The sequence below is a fragment of the Bufo bufo genome, chromosome 6 (genome assembly GCF_905171765.1).
Source record: "Bufo bufo chromosome 6, aBufBuf1.1, whole genome shotgun sequence".
NCBI classification, from domain to species: domain Eukaryota; kingdom Metazoa; phylum Chordata; class Amphibia; order Anura; family Bufonidae; genus Bufo; species Bufo bufo.
In genome coordinates this window covers 247,736,403-247,752,265 of record NC_053394.1, presented here as the reverse complement: position 1 = coordinate 247,752,265, position 15,863 = coordinate 247,736,403, and the positions used below count along the sequence as shown (strand labels likewise).

Genomic DNA, 15,863 nt, shown 5'->3' with positions numbered 1-15,863 from the left:
TGGTTGTTGTGAGCAGATCTAGGGGGGAAAAACTTAGCACCACGGTTTTTTGGGTACATTAATTGGCTATGAAACCAGTAACATGGAGTTCATGCGTCTGAGAGCCAGATATTAGCAATCAGGCGTTACTTCCAGACTAGTCTGCTATTGAATCAGTGCACGCCTCTATCCAGCCCGGGGATGAGTCAAATAGACAGCGGCCATATAAATGGAACACTACCCCCACCATCCCGGGCGACTGCCCCCGGCGCACAACGTTCTGCCTGTGACGCAACATCAATGACGTGCTTGCGCTTCCAGATCACTAGCAGCCTCCAGACGCGCATGCGTGTCCCGAGAGCTCAACGTCACACACGTGCCCGAGCACCAGGGCGAAGATTGGCCAGTGCCCGGTGTCCTGACAGGGCACAGTCACCAGGACACCTCAGGGTCGGCCGCGGCCGGCGATGGCTGCCCATCAGCTGCTCTGTTATCCATAGTGTCAGCGTGGAAGAAGGGATGTGAATCAGAGACAGGAAGAGGTTAACGGGCACCGCCAACCCTAAGGTAGGTAGTATGCGTCAGCTGGAGGGGCGGAGCAAATGGTAATGATGGTGTGTACCTTACATCTCACCTTCAGGCCGCTGACGTGACTTGTGTCAATCACAGCAGATATGGTGATCAGACCATGAGTGATCTGGAGAGGTGTGATCCAGTCCTGATGGTTACACATGATTTGTGGACCAGTCCTGATGATCTGGAGAGGTGTGATCCAGTCCTGATGGTTACACATGATGTGTGATCCAGTCCTGGTGATCTGGAGAGGTGTGATCCAGTCCTGATGGTTACACATGATTTGTGGACCAGTCCTGGTGATCTGGAGAGGTGTGATCCAGTCCTGATGGGTTACACATGATTTGTGGACCAGTCCTGATGATCTGGAGAGGTGTGATCCAGTTCTGATGGTTACACATGATGTGTGATCCAGTCCTGATGGTTACACATGATGTGTGATCCAGTCCTGATGGTTACACATGATGTGTGATCCAGTCCCGAATGATCACACCTGATGTGTGATCCAGTCCCGAATGATCACACCTGATGTGTGATCCAGTCCCGAATGATCACACCTGATGTGTGATCCAGTCCCGAATGATCACACCTGATGTGTGATCCAGTCCCGAATGATCACACCTGATGTGTGATCCAGTCCCGAATGATCACACCTGATGTGTGATCCAGTCCCGAATGATCACACCTGATGTGTGATCCAGTCCCGAATGATCACACCTGATGTGTGATCCAGTCCCGAATGATCACACCTGATGTGTGATCCAGTCCCGAATGATCACACCTGATGTGTGATCCAGTCCCGAATGATCACACCTGATGTGTGATCCAGTCCCGAATGATCACACCTGATGTGTGATCCAGTCCCGAATGATCACACCTGATGTGTGATCCAGTCCCGAATGATCACACCTGATGTGTGATTCAGCACTGATATGGACATGTGTGATCCAGCACTGATATGGACATGTGTGATCCAGCAGTGATGATCTAAAAATGTGTGACCCAGTCTTGATGGTTTCACATGTGTGTGATCCAGGCCTGGCTATCTGGAGAGGTGTGATCCTGTCCATATGGTTTCACAGGATGTGGGATCCAGTCATGATTACTTCACATGGTGAAGATGAGTGATCCAGCACTGATTATCTGGAGGTGTTTCATCTAATCCTGATGATTTCACATGATGAGTGATCTGGAGATGTGTGATCTAGCCTTGATTGGTTTACATGATGCATGAAATGGGTGATCCGACTAACTACCTGTGGAAAAAGTGTTGTCATGGATTGTCCTTAACAATCTTTCATGTTGGTACATAGTTGTCATCTGGGCCAGTTATTGGTTACTCCATCAGTAAAATCTGTATTTCTGTGGCCAGCTCCATGGTGATGTCATATTGAACGTACGGGTCATCAGTTTGTGAGATACAGTTATTACCTAATCTGCGCACACAGTGCCATAATGTCATTTGGGTTAGCACAGGCCAGAAGGACCTTACCTGATGATAGGACGTGGACTCCCAGATGCTGGTACATAGAAGTTACCATACAGATGTTCAGGACTGGACAAATGACATGAGTTGAGGACCTGAGGAGCTTGGTTACAGAGCCAGCCATGCTTACACACATCCTCCTATAATGGTGTACAAGTCACCTGCTGACCTCCCTGGTCTCTGGTAATGACGTGTCTACACAACATACATATGACCGCTACGGTCAGTCCATGGTTGTAGCTTTGACGTTTGAAACTGAGGTTGCCACTCTGGCCTGTGATTGGCTGCCAATGTCACATGTTGACACGTTATAGTTAGAGCCTGAAGAAGGGGATAAGGGAAGCGTTGGCATCAGAAGTAAGGTGAGGATATGAACGTTGTAGGCTGTCAGTGGATCAGAAGACTCCATTCATGACGAGATGGTGAGTCCATCATGTTACAGTCTCGGATATGGCTGCTGACTGCATATTGTATGGGTCAGAATTGGGCCTAGGCGTGTAGGTGGACTCACCTTTTCAGCATATTTTCCTCAGACTAGATTTGGAAGAGGAACAAAAACATTTCCAAAACCGATCTTCAGATGTCTTACAGATTGGGGCAGAAATACATCTGGAAGGAACCAGACAGCAGCCATCTAGAAAGCCTACACATAGAGGCACGTAGATGCGGGCACACTGCCTTCTTCACATTTACAATTTGTGGGGTGTCATTATAACAACGTAGAAGGCAGAAGGCTGTCCTCTTTCCCTTCTCATTTGACAGAAAAACCTGCACAGATTTGAGGGCATACAGTGGAAATTACAATGTGTGGCGTTCCCTGGCCTGGAATGCTGGGACTATCCACATGGTAAAGGGGGTCTTTCACCTAAACTGACCAGTATAGAACACTAACCCCATGATCTGCATTATCGTCCCCATATTGGAATGCTACTTATCCTATAGCTGTCCGACGCTTATTTTCGTTAAAAAACACTTTTATTGGATATGTTAATTAGGTTCTGAAGGTGCCCAGGCCCCTCGTCGCTTTTCATATGAAACCCCTCCCCTTTCACCCCTCTGGCCCGCCCTAGGTTCTTCAGAAATCCAGCGCCGTTCACAAGATTCGCCGCGCCTGCGCACTTCATTCCCCATTATGGGCAGAGGCACAAGAGCCTTTAATGCGCATGTGCCGGCCCATACATCTAGCCGGCCTTGTGCCTCTGCCCATAATGGGGAATGAAGTGCGCAGGCGCGGCGAATCTTGTGAACGGCGCTGGATTTCTGAAGAACCTAGGGTGGACCAGAGGGGTGAAAGGGGAGGGGTTTTAATATGAAAAGCGACGAGGGGCCTGGGCACCGGCTGCTTGAACGCCATCCCTGGGCACCTTCAGAACCTAATTAACATATGAATAAAAGTGTTTTTTAGCGAAAATAGGTGTCGGACAGCTATACGATAAGTAGCATTCCAATATGGGGACTATAATATAGTGTTCTATAATGGTCAGTTTAGGTGAAAGACTCCCTTTTAAAGGTTTTTTCCAGGACTTTCAAATTGACAGCCAATTCTTACGATGGGCCGTCAGTATTAGATATGTAGGGGTACGCTTCTTGGCATCCGCACCAATCAGCTGTTTTAAGGGGCTGGTTCATTACAAAGCATAGTGCCTACGTTCTGTAGCTGCTGTGCGTGGTACTAAAGCGCCATCCCTTTCAGCTGAATGGGACCGAGCCACAGTACGAGTAGTACCACATGTCCTATACTTGTCTTCAAAGTGCTGACCCATAGAAGTTGATGCGGCATGCATACACACAGCATCTGTATTTTGCGGATCCGCAGTTTTGCGCATGAGGCTCTAGGCATACGCCTGGCAAATGTAAGTTTTCTTTTGTGAATAGCTCAGGGTACTTTTAAGTCAATAATTAAATATGTAAGGCTACTTTCACACTAGCGTTAATATTTTCCGGTATTGAGATCCATGATAGGGTCTCGGTACCGGAAAAAAAACGCTTCCGTTTTGTCCCCATTTATTGTCAATGGGAACAAAACGTAACTGAACAGAATGGAGTGCTCCAAAATGCATTCCGTTCCGTTCTCATACCTGAGGGCATGCTGCCGTTTGCTTTCTGTCCTGGGATGAGGAGCAAAACGGAGCCGTCATAACCCACAATGCAAGTCAATGGGGACGTCAACGGATCCGTTTTCTCTGACAAAATCTGACACAATAGAAAACGGATTCGTCCCCCATTGACTTTCAATAGAGTTCATGACGGATCCGTCTTAGCTATGTTACAGATAATACAACCGGATCCGTTCATGACGGACGCAGATGTTTGTATCATCAGTAACTGAGCCCTGCCGGATCCAGCAAAAACACTAGTGTGAAAGTCGCCTTATTGTGTTGTTAATGTTATTATTGGCCACTTACTAAAGAAAGGAAAAAAATGTTCTTTCCAACTCTCGGTGTCTACAGCATTGTCCATCCCCAATTCTACTGTTTTCAAGCAGCCAAACTAGTGCAGCCTTCCAGCCCATAGGCTTTTATTTCCCCCTATTTCCAAAAGGAAAGAAAGAAAGAACCTTTTGCCAGACAGTGATAAGCATGCAGCCTATTCATTGATGTGGGTTAGAATTAAAGGGGCAGTACAGCGATTTATATTGATGACCTATCCTATGACGGGAGTCTGACACCTGGAACCCCCCGCCGATCGGCTGTTGATGCAGTGCTCCATGTGAGCGCTACTTCCTTTCAAGTGAATGGAGCAAGTACTTCCGAGAGGAAGTGCAATGAACAGGAAGCAGCGCTCACATGGAGTGCAGTCTCCTCTTCAAACAGCTGATTGGCGGGGGACCCGGGGGTCCAACCCCCACCAGTCAGATACTGATGTCCTATCCAGAGGATAGGTCATCAGTTCTAAATTTTTTGGAAACTGTTTTAAGTATTAAAGAAAATTTGACTTCAGTTTTATATCTGTTTCTGGTTAAAAGGTTGTCCAAGTTAAAAACGTCAAAAGGCAGGGAATGTGTTAAAACAATAAAAGATGTTATACTCATTGTTTCCAACCTTTTCCGTTCCTCTGCGGCCATGACATTGCTTCCCCTATACCTCACGTGACCATTGCAGCCAAACACTGCCTCTGTGTCACATGACCACTGAGGCCAGTGATTGGCTGCAGCAGTCACGTGGGGATGTCACTGCTTTAGTCATGTAACAAAAAAAAAAAAAAGTTTGGCCAGGAGGCTCGGAGCGCCAGAGCAGTGGAGCGGTTTAAACCGGTTAGGCCCCTTTCACACGGGCGAGTTTTCCGCGCGGGTGCAATGCGTGACGTGAACGTATTGCACCCGCACTGAATCCGGACCCATTCATTTCAATGAGGCTGTGTACATGAGCGATGTTTTTCACGCATCACTTGTGCGTTGCGTGAAAATCGCAGCATGTTCTATATTCAGCTTTTTTTCACGCAACGCAGGCCCCATAGTAGTGAATGGGGCTGCGTGAAAATCGCATCGCATCCGCAAACAAGTGCGGATGCTATGCGATTTTCACGGATGGTTGCTATGGAGATGAGGGATTTTTCCATTATAACATTGTTATAATGGAAAATAATAGCATTCTTTAATACAGAATACTTACTTAAATGTCAATTGAGGGTTAAAAAATAATAAAAACATTACTTACCTCATCCACTTGATCGTACAGTCGGGATCCTCTTCTTTGTTCTTCTTGAAGGACGTCATCGCGCTCACCACGTGGTGACGTCAGCGCAGGTCCTGCTGAATGAAGAAAGACAGACCTTCTATCTTCATTCAGCAGGACCTGCGCTGACGTCACCACGTGGTGAGCGTGATTATGTCATCAAAGGTCCTTTCTGCAGGTCCTGAAAGAAGAAGCAAGAAGACGATGCCGGCTGCTCGATCAAGTGGATGAGGTGAGTTAATTATTTAATTTTTTTAACCCCTCAAGCCACGTTTTACTTAGCATTCTGTATTAAGAATGCTATTATTTTCCCTTATAACCATGTTATAATGGAAAATAATAAAATCTACAGAACCCAAATCCGAAATTCAGTGAAGAGGTTCGGGTCTGGGTACCAAACATTCAGTTTTTCATCACGCGCGTGCAAAACACATTGCAGTCATGCAGAAAAAACTGAAGAATGCGACGAATTTCCCTGACCACACCATTATTCTATCCGGCCCTCACCCGCGACGCCAGTGTGAAAGAGACCTTAATGTAACTTTTTTGCTATAACCCCTTCCCCTTTAAGCTTGGTGCCGTTGCCGATAAAGTGTCTCCCATCTTTTCTAGAGACCTGAATGGCACCCATCTAGTTGTACAGGTGCAGTATATAGCAGCAGGGCAGGTGGGGCACAGTTTAGCAAAGTTTGTCCTAAAGTTTCTCGAAAAGTTTTGCAGACCCAAAATAGTTTTTTGAGATGCCCTTTTAGGCGCAGTGGGAAGTTCCATAGTTATGGGCGACTTCAATATCCAATTTTTGTGCCAAGGTAGGAAACCATTCATGCAGTGACTCAGTTGCCACCCGTGACGTCCGATGGAAAGTTACAGGAAGCAGTTTTCCCTGAGCATCATCTTTATGCAAAACTGGTTTGGTAGCGTTTCAAAATTCTGGATGGCAGCGAGTGGTCACGCCAGTCTCTCCTTGTACTATGTGGTTTCTAAAATGGTAGATGTGGCATATAATAAGTATATGTACCTAGAATTCACATCCATGGACTACTTTTATGATGACATTCCACCTCAGTAATAATTTCAACATAATATGATTGACGCACTAACCTTTTCAAGAGGTTCTGCAGCTGCATGAGGTCTACTGTACAAAGCACCCTGGCCTCTGCAGAACCTCTTTCTAAGGTAGAATATTCAAGCCAATTACTAGTTGGTCATCTTAAACGGCATTGGACATTGAAGCTTACACAGTCCCAGGTACTGCAGAACCTCTTGGGTCCATCAGTATTTAAAGTAAAAGACCTTTCTCCTGAGGGTTCTTTGGTCGTAATCTAATTTCTAAGGTGCCATACCATAATTCATGTTATTAGCATAATGTAAATCAGTTTGTAGGAATACTTAAGGTGTTTTCTGGTGCTTTAATATTGATAGTCTATCCTCAGGATCACGGAGGTCCGACACTCATGGTGTCCCAATCTGAAGATATTCTCTTTGGTTCTGGATCTTGGCTCCTCCGGCTCAGGAGTCTGGCTGCCTGGCTCATTTCAGTAGTAATAAGGTCCATCCATCATCTGTGATGGAGAAGGGCGCTGGCTTAGCTGTCATCTTCACACACAGGACTATGATGTGCCAATCCTGTGGAGGAGTCAGAACCTAGACCAGGTTCTAAACCTTGCTCACAGGACAACCCCTTTAACTGAAACATTTGTCTAGTTAGGCTAGCGCTAAAATGATCCGGCAGGCAGTTCCGGTAGAGGAACAGCCTGGCGCAGTTCATTATATTCAGCATAACCAGATCTTACCTTTCCACGTTGGAGCCCATTGACCGGACAAAAAAAACTCTGCTTGCAGCGATATTTGTCTAGCCGAATCTCGGCTCAGTATGGAGCGTGTCTCCACAGTTACGTAAACAGAAGACAGAGGAGCGTTGCTACGGCTCAAAATGGGCGTATGAATGGTCCGGATCCGTTCCGCAATTGTGCAGAATGAATGAGGAGCCATTCATTTTCAATGAGGCCGGAAAAGTTGCTGACAGCACACAGTGTGCTGTTTGCATCCGCATTTCCGGTCTGCGGCCACGAACCTCCGGTCCGCGGCTCCGCAAAAAAATAAAGCATGTCCTATTCTTGTCCGCAGCTGCGGACAAGAATAGGAATCCTCTATTAAGTGCCGGCCATGTGTGGTGTCAGTGTTTTGCGGTCCGCAATACACTACGGACGTCTGAATGGACCCTTTAATGAATGACAGTTACACTTTATGTGTAGGGGCAGTGATAGTGACCATTTTTGTAATATACTTTATTTACTGAAATCGTACATTTCTATTAGAAAAATAGCTGTAAAGTGGCCCATTTCGAGCCTTAGCAACGCTCCTCTGTCTTGGCTCCACTGCTATGTAAACAGAAGACAGAGGAGCGTTGCTAAGGCTCGAAATGGGCCACTTTACAGCTATTTTTCTAATAGAAATGTACGATTTCAGTAAATAAAGTATATTACAAAAATGGTCACTATCACTGCCCCTACACATTAATGAATGACAGTTACACTTTAAGGGAGTCAATTTAATATAGCCTGCGCTATGGTATAAAGACTGACAGAGACCTCAGAGAGAAGACCAGCTCGGTGGTCATGTGATTAGTCACCTAGGAGGCTGCTTCTGGGTCTTGCTAGGTATATGTATCAAATAATACATTTACTAATATATATAATTTACAATAGACGATGGTAAACACAAATAAAAAGTCTCTTAATTATTACTAACAGAACAGGAAACATTGCTAACAAAAATTGCGGAGCAAAGGTTATTTGCGCCTCAATCTGCGCCTTTTCCCCGCTCACGTCAGGTCTAAAAAAATGGGGCGTGGTGGTGACAGGGAAGGGGACGGGCCAGCAAGGAAGTTATGTAGAGGCCGGCGCCTGTTCATAACTTGGGCAGATCCACCGCCAGGCTTAATAAATGACCCCCTTAGTTCTCAGCAATGTGGATGCCCAAAACAGCTGATCAGTGTGAGTGCTGGGTGTTGGGCATCCACCATTCTGATATCGATGACTTATACTGAGGTTTGGCGCAAATCTGCAGCATGTACATCCTTACTAAAGTGTTCGCTGGACTTCAATGAAACTTTGCTGATTTTATTGGGGAGCTGCCTGTCAGTTCTAGTGACTTTCCAGGAGGAATACCCAAGGCATGGCACAATGAGGGGGAAAAAAGCATGAATGCATGGTCATTACAAGTATTTAGTGAAACAGATCTAACAGGAGAGCAGCCACCAACGCATGTGATTTTGCACATTTCCTTAAAGGGGCTGTGCAGGCCATACATATTAATGACCTATCCTCAGGATAGATCATCAGTATCTGATCGGCGGGTGTCTGACATCCAGCAGCCCCGCTGATCAGCTGTTTGAAGAGGAGGTGGTCGTCTCGCTAGTAGTGGCGGTGTAGTGTCATTACAGGTAATCGCTCCTTTCACTTGAATGGAACGAGTGCTTACACTACGCTATCGCTGCAAGGGAGATGGCGCGTAGTACGCCATAGTGGCCTTGCGACTAGCGATAGCGCCGATCACAGGCATTTAACCCTTTGGATGTCATGGTTAAATGTGACCGCGGCATCTACATGCAGAACACCTGGAAGCACAGTTCCTTCTCTCTGAAGAGACCCAGCATACCAGAGTTGTAGTTCCCATGGAGGCTTGCAGGTGGTATGGCTACATTCAATTACAGCAAATGGAGCTTACGTTGTAGTTCTGTGGAACTACAACGTAAGCTAAAAGTGATGACCTATTCTAGCCTCCTAAAAATTTCCCCAGACTTTAAATAAAAATAAACAATAAAAACAAAGATCATAGGCTTCACTGCATCTGAAAATGCCTGAACTAAAAAAAATATTAAAATATTTATCCTATAATGGCATAACGTGAAAAAGATAATCAAAATGGCCGACTCGCCATTTTTTCGTTGCTTCACTTACCCAAAAAGATTGAATAAAATATGATGAATAAGTCACACACATTCCAAAATGGTATCAATAAAAACTACAGATCATTCTGCAAAAAAATGAGCCCCTGCACAGCTCCGTAGATATAACTATAAAAAAGTTACATGGGGTCAGAATATGGTGATGAAAAGAAAAACATATTTCTTGTCAAAGTTTTTTTATTTATTTTTGGTATTGTTGTAATCGTACTGACCCAGAGAATGAAGGGCATGGGTCAGTTTTACTGCATTGCGTAAACCGTAAAAACAAAAGCCAAAAAATGATGGTGGAATTGTATTTTTTTTCAAATTCTACCCCATTTGGAATTTTTCCAGGTTCCCACTACATCATATGCAATATTAAGTGGTGCCAATAGAAAGTACAACTTTGTCCTACAAAATCACCTGTCGTTAAAGAGGACCCCTCACCTCTCCGGATTTGTCTGTTTCGGAAATTGCTTGCACCCCCCATGTAATGACAATCCTGGAGCATCTATTCTTATGACCTTATGTTGCACCATTCCTCTGTTATTCCTGTTATTAGTTATGAATGACTTGCTAGCAGTTTGCAGTGAAGGTCCAGATGGGGTGTCACTGCACAGCCTATATTATTCAATCAGTGCTGTCAACTGATAACCCCCCTGCTGGATCTTTATTGCAGACTACTCGCAATTTGTTCATAAGTTCTAGTAGGAATAATAGAGGAACGGTACAATATAGAGTCACAAGAACTGATTCCCCAGAAATGTTATTGCATGGGAAATGCAAGTCGTTACTAAAACAGACATGTCCCCTTCAAGTACATGATTTCTGGGGGTCCCACCTTGGTTACCATGTTCTAGTGTTCTCTGGGTCAAGTATGGATAGGTAAATACTTAGTGTTGATCTTGGGACAAGCCCTTAAATTTTTGCTGCTGTTTCTGTGCCGCTGGTCACTGGGGTTTGCCATCCATCACTTGGCCATTGCTGCCCACCATAGTTACGTCCTGGTAGATGAGCTGGGTATGTCGTGCCACCGGGGCTGTTGGTAGACTCTGCAGAGACCTGAGGCACTGGCAGAGCAGGACACAGGCACAATGGATGGTGGTGCATGCTGGTGCCAAGGGCACAAGCGAAAGACCTAGGCGCATTCCTCTGGTGCCAGGTGCTCGCACCTCCACAGTCACTTGTTGTTGATCTGGATGACCTCATCACGCAGTGATAACCACCAGGCTCGCCTGTAGATCTAGGGTGCAGCAACCTTCGGCACTCCAGGTGCTGTTAAACTACAACACCCAGCATGCACACTTGCTCAGCTGTTCTTGTAACTCCTAAAGAAAAAGGAGGATACTGGGAGTTGTAGTTTCAGAACAGCTGGAGTGCCGGATCTAGAGGCTGTCATTTTGTGTTATGCTTGATCTTGCTATAAAGGGGTTAGTCTTCCATGACCCATTGCCCTATCTCATGCCACTAGATAATGCCACAAAATTGCTACCACTGCTGTGGTTATTGGATTATACAGTCTTACAGCGAAGACTTCATGCGCTTGGCAGAGGGACTATGTCCTGGAGGCTGTAAATGGCCACATGCAGTCCTTGTAACACCATGCGGCTCCACATTACAGAAGAAATCCCTATAGCACACAATATGTCTAGTTCAGCGTCTGATGGAGCATGCTGCAATGAATTATCCTTCATGGATTCCTAGGAAAGCTGGCAGGTGACATAGAGGTCTGTCCGTTATGGAGGTCTCCTGTTGGCGTGTCCAGCGCTGGGACCCTCGCTGACTTCAGGAGTCTGAAGCGCTCAGCCACTTTTCCTCACTGCTGAGCGCGGTAGTGAAGAAGGTCCCATAAACCTTCTATTGAGGCCGTCTTCAGTACCGCGCTCAGCAGGGAGGCGAGACAGCGCTCGGCTGAGTGCTTCAGACTCATCATTATAGTGAAAAACAAGGCGCTCAGATCCCCCTAAATTTCACAGCAAGGCCACTCACCCCGCCAGTTAGGATCGCGCGCCTCCTTCCTCACTTCAGAGCGGTGTGCCATAAGCTCCAGCAGCCCGCTCAAACTGACCAATAACAAAGCTCCTCACTGTAAGGAGCCTTGTTATTGGTTGTTTCAGGCAGCAGCAGCCTCGCTGCGCTGATGAATGGCAGGGAAATGTCTAAGGCTACTTTCACACTGGCGTTTCTGGGTCCGCCTGTGAGATCCGTTCAGGGCTCTCACAAGCGGTCCAAAACGGATCTGTTTAGCCCCAATGCATTCTGAATGGATAAGGATCCGCTCAGAATGCATCAGTTTGCCTCCGTTCAGTCTCCATTCCGCTCTGGAGGCGGACACCAAAACGCTGCTTGCAGCGTTTTGATGTCCGCCTGACTCGGAGCCAAACGGATCCGTCCTGACTTTTTTATGGTAATGCAAATGGACCCGTTCTGAACGGATACAAGCATTTGCATTATAGGTGCGGATCCGTCTGTGCAGATACCAAACGGATCTGCACCTAACGCAGGTGTGAAAGTAGCCTTAAGCTACTTTCACACTGGCGTTTCTGGGTCCGCTTGTGAGATCCGTTTCAGGGATCTCACAAGCGGCCCAAAACGGATCAGTTTAGCCCCAATGCATTACAATGTAAGTCAATGGGGACGGATCCGTTTTCACTGACACAATATGGTGTAATTGAAAACGGATCCGCCTCCCCTTGACTTTCAGTGTAAGTCAAAACGTATCCGTTTGCATTATCATGAACAAAAAAAAATTAAAATATTTTTATTTTATTTTTTTCATGGTAATGCAAACGGATCTGTTCTGAACGGATACAAGCGTTTGCATTATAGGTGCGGATCCGTCTGTGCAGATACCAGACGGATAAGCACCTAACGCAGGTGTAAAAGTAGCCTTATTCATTTTCCAGGGAGTAAAATGGCCTGAACAGGCGTCTGACGCTTGTACAGTCGTTATTGCGACCTCTGCTCAAGGGGTTAAATAGATGCCATTAAAGCCTATGGTTGACAAATGTATTAAACAGCTGTGTAACAGTGGCATCCATAGGCTGTAATGGCATCAGTCACTAGCATGGCTACCCTGTTGAAAAGCTGCATAAGTTCTACATTGCATAGTCTACCACCCTATTCCATTCTCTTATATACATTTTTTTTGCCACACTAATGTGTACCTTTCAGATGGAGGCCAAGAGGCCATTCTTTTCTCTTCAGTTGGATTAATTATTCCCTACTAGCTGAAGTGACCTCTACAGCACCCCGCCCCCTTACCAGTGACCTCCACAGCTCCCACCCCTTAACACTGACCCCCCCCACAGTGCCCAGTCCTTCCTGCAGCTCACACTCAGACAGCAGCTGTCAAAAGGACATCCGGTGCAGTCCCTGTATTCTAAAACCAGACCGAAACATCCAGGAATTATGTATGACCTTCCTCAGTGGCAGGGCAGTAGGTCTGACGCTGGATGTGTCCTGCCACTAAGACCCCGCTGAGGAAGGTCATACCAGACCAGGAATTATGTTTTATGTGGCTACATGCTAATGATTTACTCTGGATGTATATAATGATAATCTGCAAACAAAATAAAATGTAAAAAAACTTTTTGCACAAAAATTTGGAGTGCCGTGGATTAACTTTATACTGGTGCAGTGCCTGGACGGACACAAGGGTGTCCTTTTGAACAGCTCACTCTTAGACAGCTGCTGTCTGAGTGCGAGCTGCAGGAAGAAAGTCACCCTCCTTCCCATCTCTGCAGCTGACAGAAGTAGATTTTTAACTTCATTTTTTCAATCCCTGTCGGCTGAGGAGTGGGAGGGGGCGTGGCCTAACCAGGGCATGGCTTAGCGGGACCTGGGGGCGGAAGTTTTAAGTTCGTCTTTTGAGGGTGGACACATTGTGGCAGGGGGCGTGTCTGGGCTCCTTACTGAAAGAGTCACGCCGCTCTGGGTACCTTACTGGCTTATTTGCATACCAAATAACCTGGATTTTCAGAGAATAAAAACATCTATTGCTGGAACAAAGGCACATCTTGAAATAAGGTACTAAGTGCTATTAGGCCATGGCTTTACTTCAATAGCGATTATCCTGGTGACAGATTTCCTTTAAAGCTCTCCTACAGCAGTGAAAATAAATAGCTGGGTTGTTATGGAAACCTGGAGTAAAACTGTGTATGTGGAGACTGGAGGACCTGAGAGCTTCTATTGGCTGATTAGGGTCATGTGACCAAGCTTCTATTGGCTAATGCATTTTTTGGGAATATCTCAGGAATGTCCTAGAGAGCTGAGACCTGGTCTAAAACCTTCCCGGACACCTGATGTACCTGTGTGCCAAATTTCGTGATTGTAAATGAAACGGTGCAGATTCCTTCATCGGACACACATAAATACATACATACACACATACACTCCGCTTTATATATTGGATGGACACATTTAGCTAAATATGTGAACCCAGTGAGATTCCATCATGTTCAATGAGCTGTTTGCCAATGGTGATCATTTGCTGTTGGGTGTGTGGTAGGCCTGCACGATATATGGCCAAAGCAATCGTATTGCGATAGTCGCCGATTGCGATTATGGCGATTTGGCCGACCCAAAAATGCTGTGATTACCTACAATGATACACGGCCGCCGCTTTGCCACACAGTGCAGTCGGCGGGTGTATCAACAGAGGGAGGAGGGACTAGGGCCGGCATCTGGATTAGGAATGACAGCGGGGACCGGTGCAGTCCCTGTATTCTAATGTACCGGTCCCGCTCACTGTTGTATAATATTATCTAACATGTAGGCTTTGTTAAGATATAATCATCATGTGTAATCCAGCTGTATTACTTACAGCTAAATTCTGTAGGAGGGAGGAGGCAGGCCGTGAGGGCGGGCGGGCGGCGTGTCACTCACTACGTCATGCACCTGTGATGTAGTGAGTGACGCACCGCCCGCCCTCCAGGCCTGCCTCCTCCCTCCTCTCTGCTACAGAACTTAGTTGTAAGTAAAACAGCTGGATTACACATGATTATTATATCTTAACAATGCCTACAGGTTAGATAAGATTAGAATACAGGGACTGCATCGGTCCCCGCTGTCATTCCTAATCCAGATGCCGGCCCCCAGCCCCTGTATTGGGGGTCATTCACACTGCAGGGACACTGTTTTATGGGGGGGGGGATCTGTGGATGGCACATAGCATAAGATGCTATATATGTGTCATCCACAGATTCCCCCCCCCCTATAGCAGTGTCATCCACAGATGCCCCCCCTATAGCAGTGTCATCCACAGATGCCCCCCCTATAGCAGTGTCATCCACAGATGCCCCCCCCTATAGCAGTGTCATCCACAGATGCCCCCCCCTATAGCAGTGCCATCCACAGATGCCCCCCCCTATAGCAGTGTCATCCACAGATGCCCCCCCCTATAGCAGTGTCATCCACAGATGCCCCCCCCTATAGCAGTGTCATCCACAGATGCCCCCCCCTATAGCAGTGTCATCCACAGATGCCCCCCCCTATAGCAGTGTCATCCACAGATGCCCCCCCCTATAGCAGTGTCATCCACAGATGCCCCCCCCCCTAGCAGTGTCATCCACAGATGCCCCCCCCCATAGCAGTGTCATCCACAGATGCCCCCCCCATAGCAGTGTCATCCACAGATGCCCCCCCCATAACAGTGCCATCCACAGATGCCCCCCCCATATAACAGTGCCATCCACAGATGCCCCCCCATAACAGTGCCATCCACAGATGCCCCCCCATAACAGTGCCATCCACAGATGCCCCCCCCATATAACAGTGCCATCCACAGATGCCCCCCCCATATAACAGTGCCATCCACAGATGCCCCCCCCATATAACAGTGCCATCCACAGATGCCCCCCCATAACAGTGCCATCCACAGATGCCCCCCCCCCCAATTTTTATTCTTATTTTCATCCTCAAAAACCTAGGCGCATCTTATGGGCAGGAGCGTCTTATAGGGCGAAAAATACGGTATATTAATTACCTTATATTGCTGCTGCTGACTATGGTGTTCTTTAAAAAGTTCCTGTTTGTTCAGTGTTCGAAAAAACTTATTTTAATGAACACATTTTCTTATATCTATTCTATTTTATTTATCTGTTCTCTGCAGTGCTATTAAGAAAATGGCAAGTTTTGTATTTTGTACTTTTGCAGTAATGCAAATATGTTATTTACGTTAGTAAAAGATGTTTTATTTTGA

The 15,863-nt window shown here is 46.4% G+C and overlaps 1 protein-coding gene across 3 annotated transcripts in view; it reads left to right on the top strand.

Annotated features, from left to right (window-relative positions):
- The first annotated feature begins 237 nt into the window (after positions 1-237).
- CCSER2 (coiled-coil serine rich protein 2) overlaps positions 238-15,863 on the top strand; it is a 186,295-nt gene continuing 170,669 nt past the window's right edge. For 2 of the 3 annotated variants that reach the window (XM_040434594.1, XM_040434593.1), the window contains exon 1: positions 241-546. The gene's annotated coding sequence lies outside the window, so the exon portion shown is untranslated. Of the gene's footprint in view, positions 547-15,863 lie in introns of all 3 variants that reach the window. The other variant, XM_040434595.1, reaches the window with a different exon arrangement.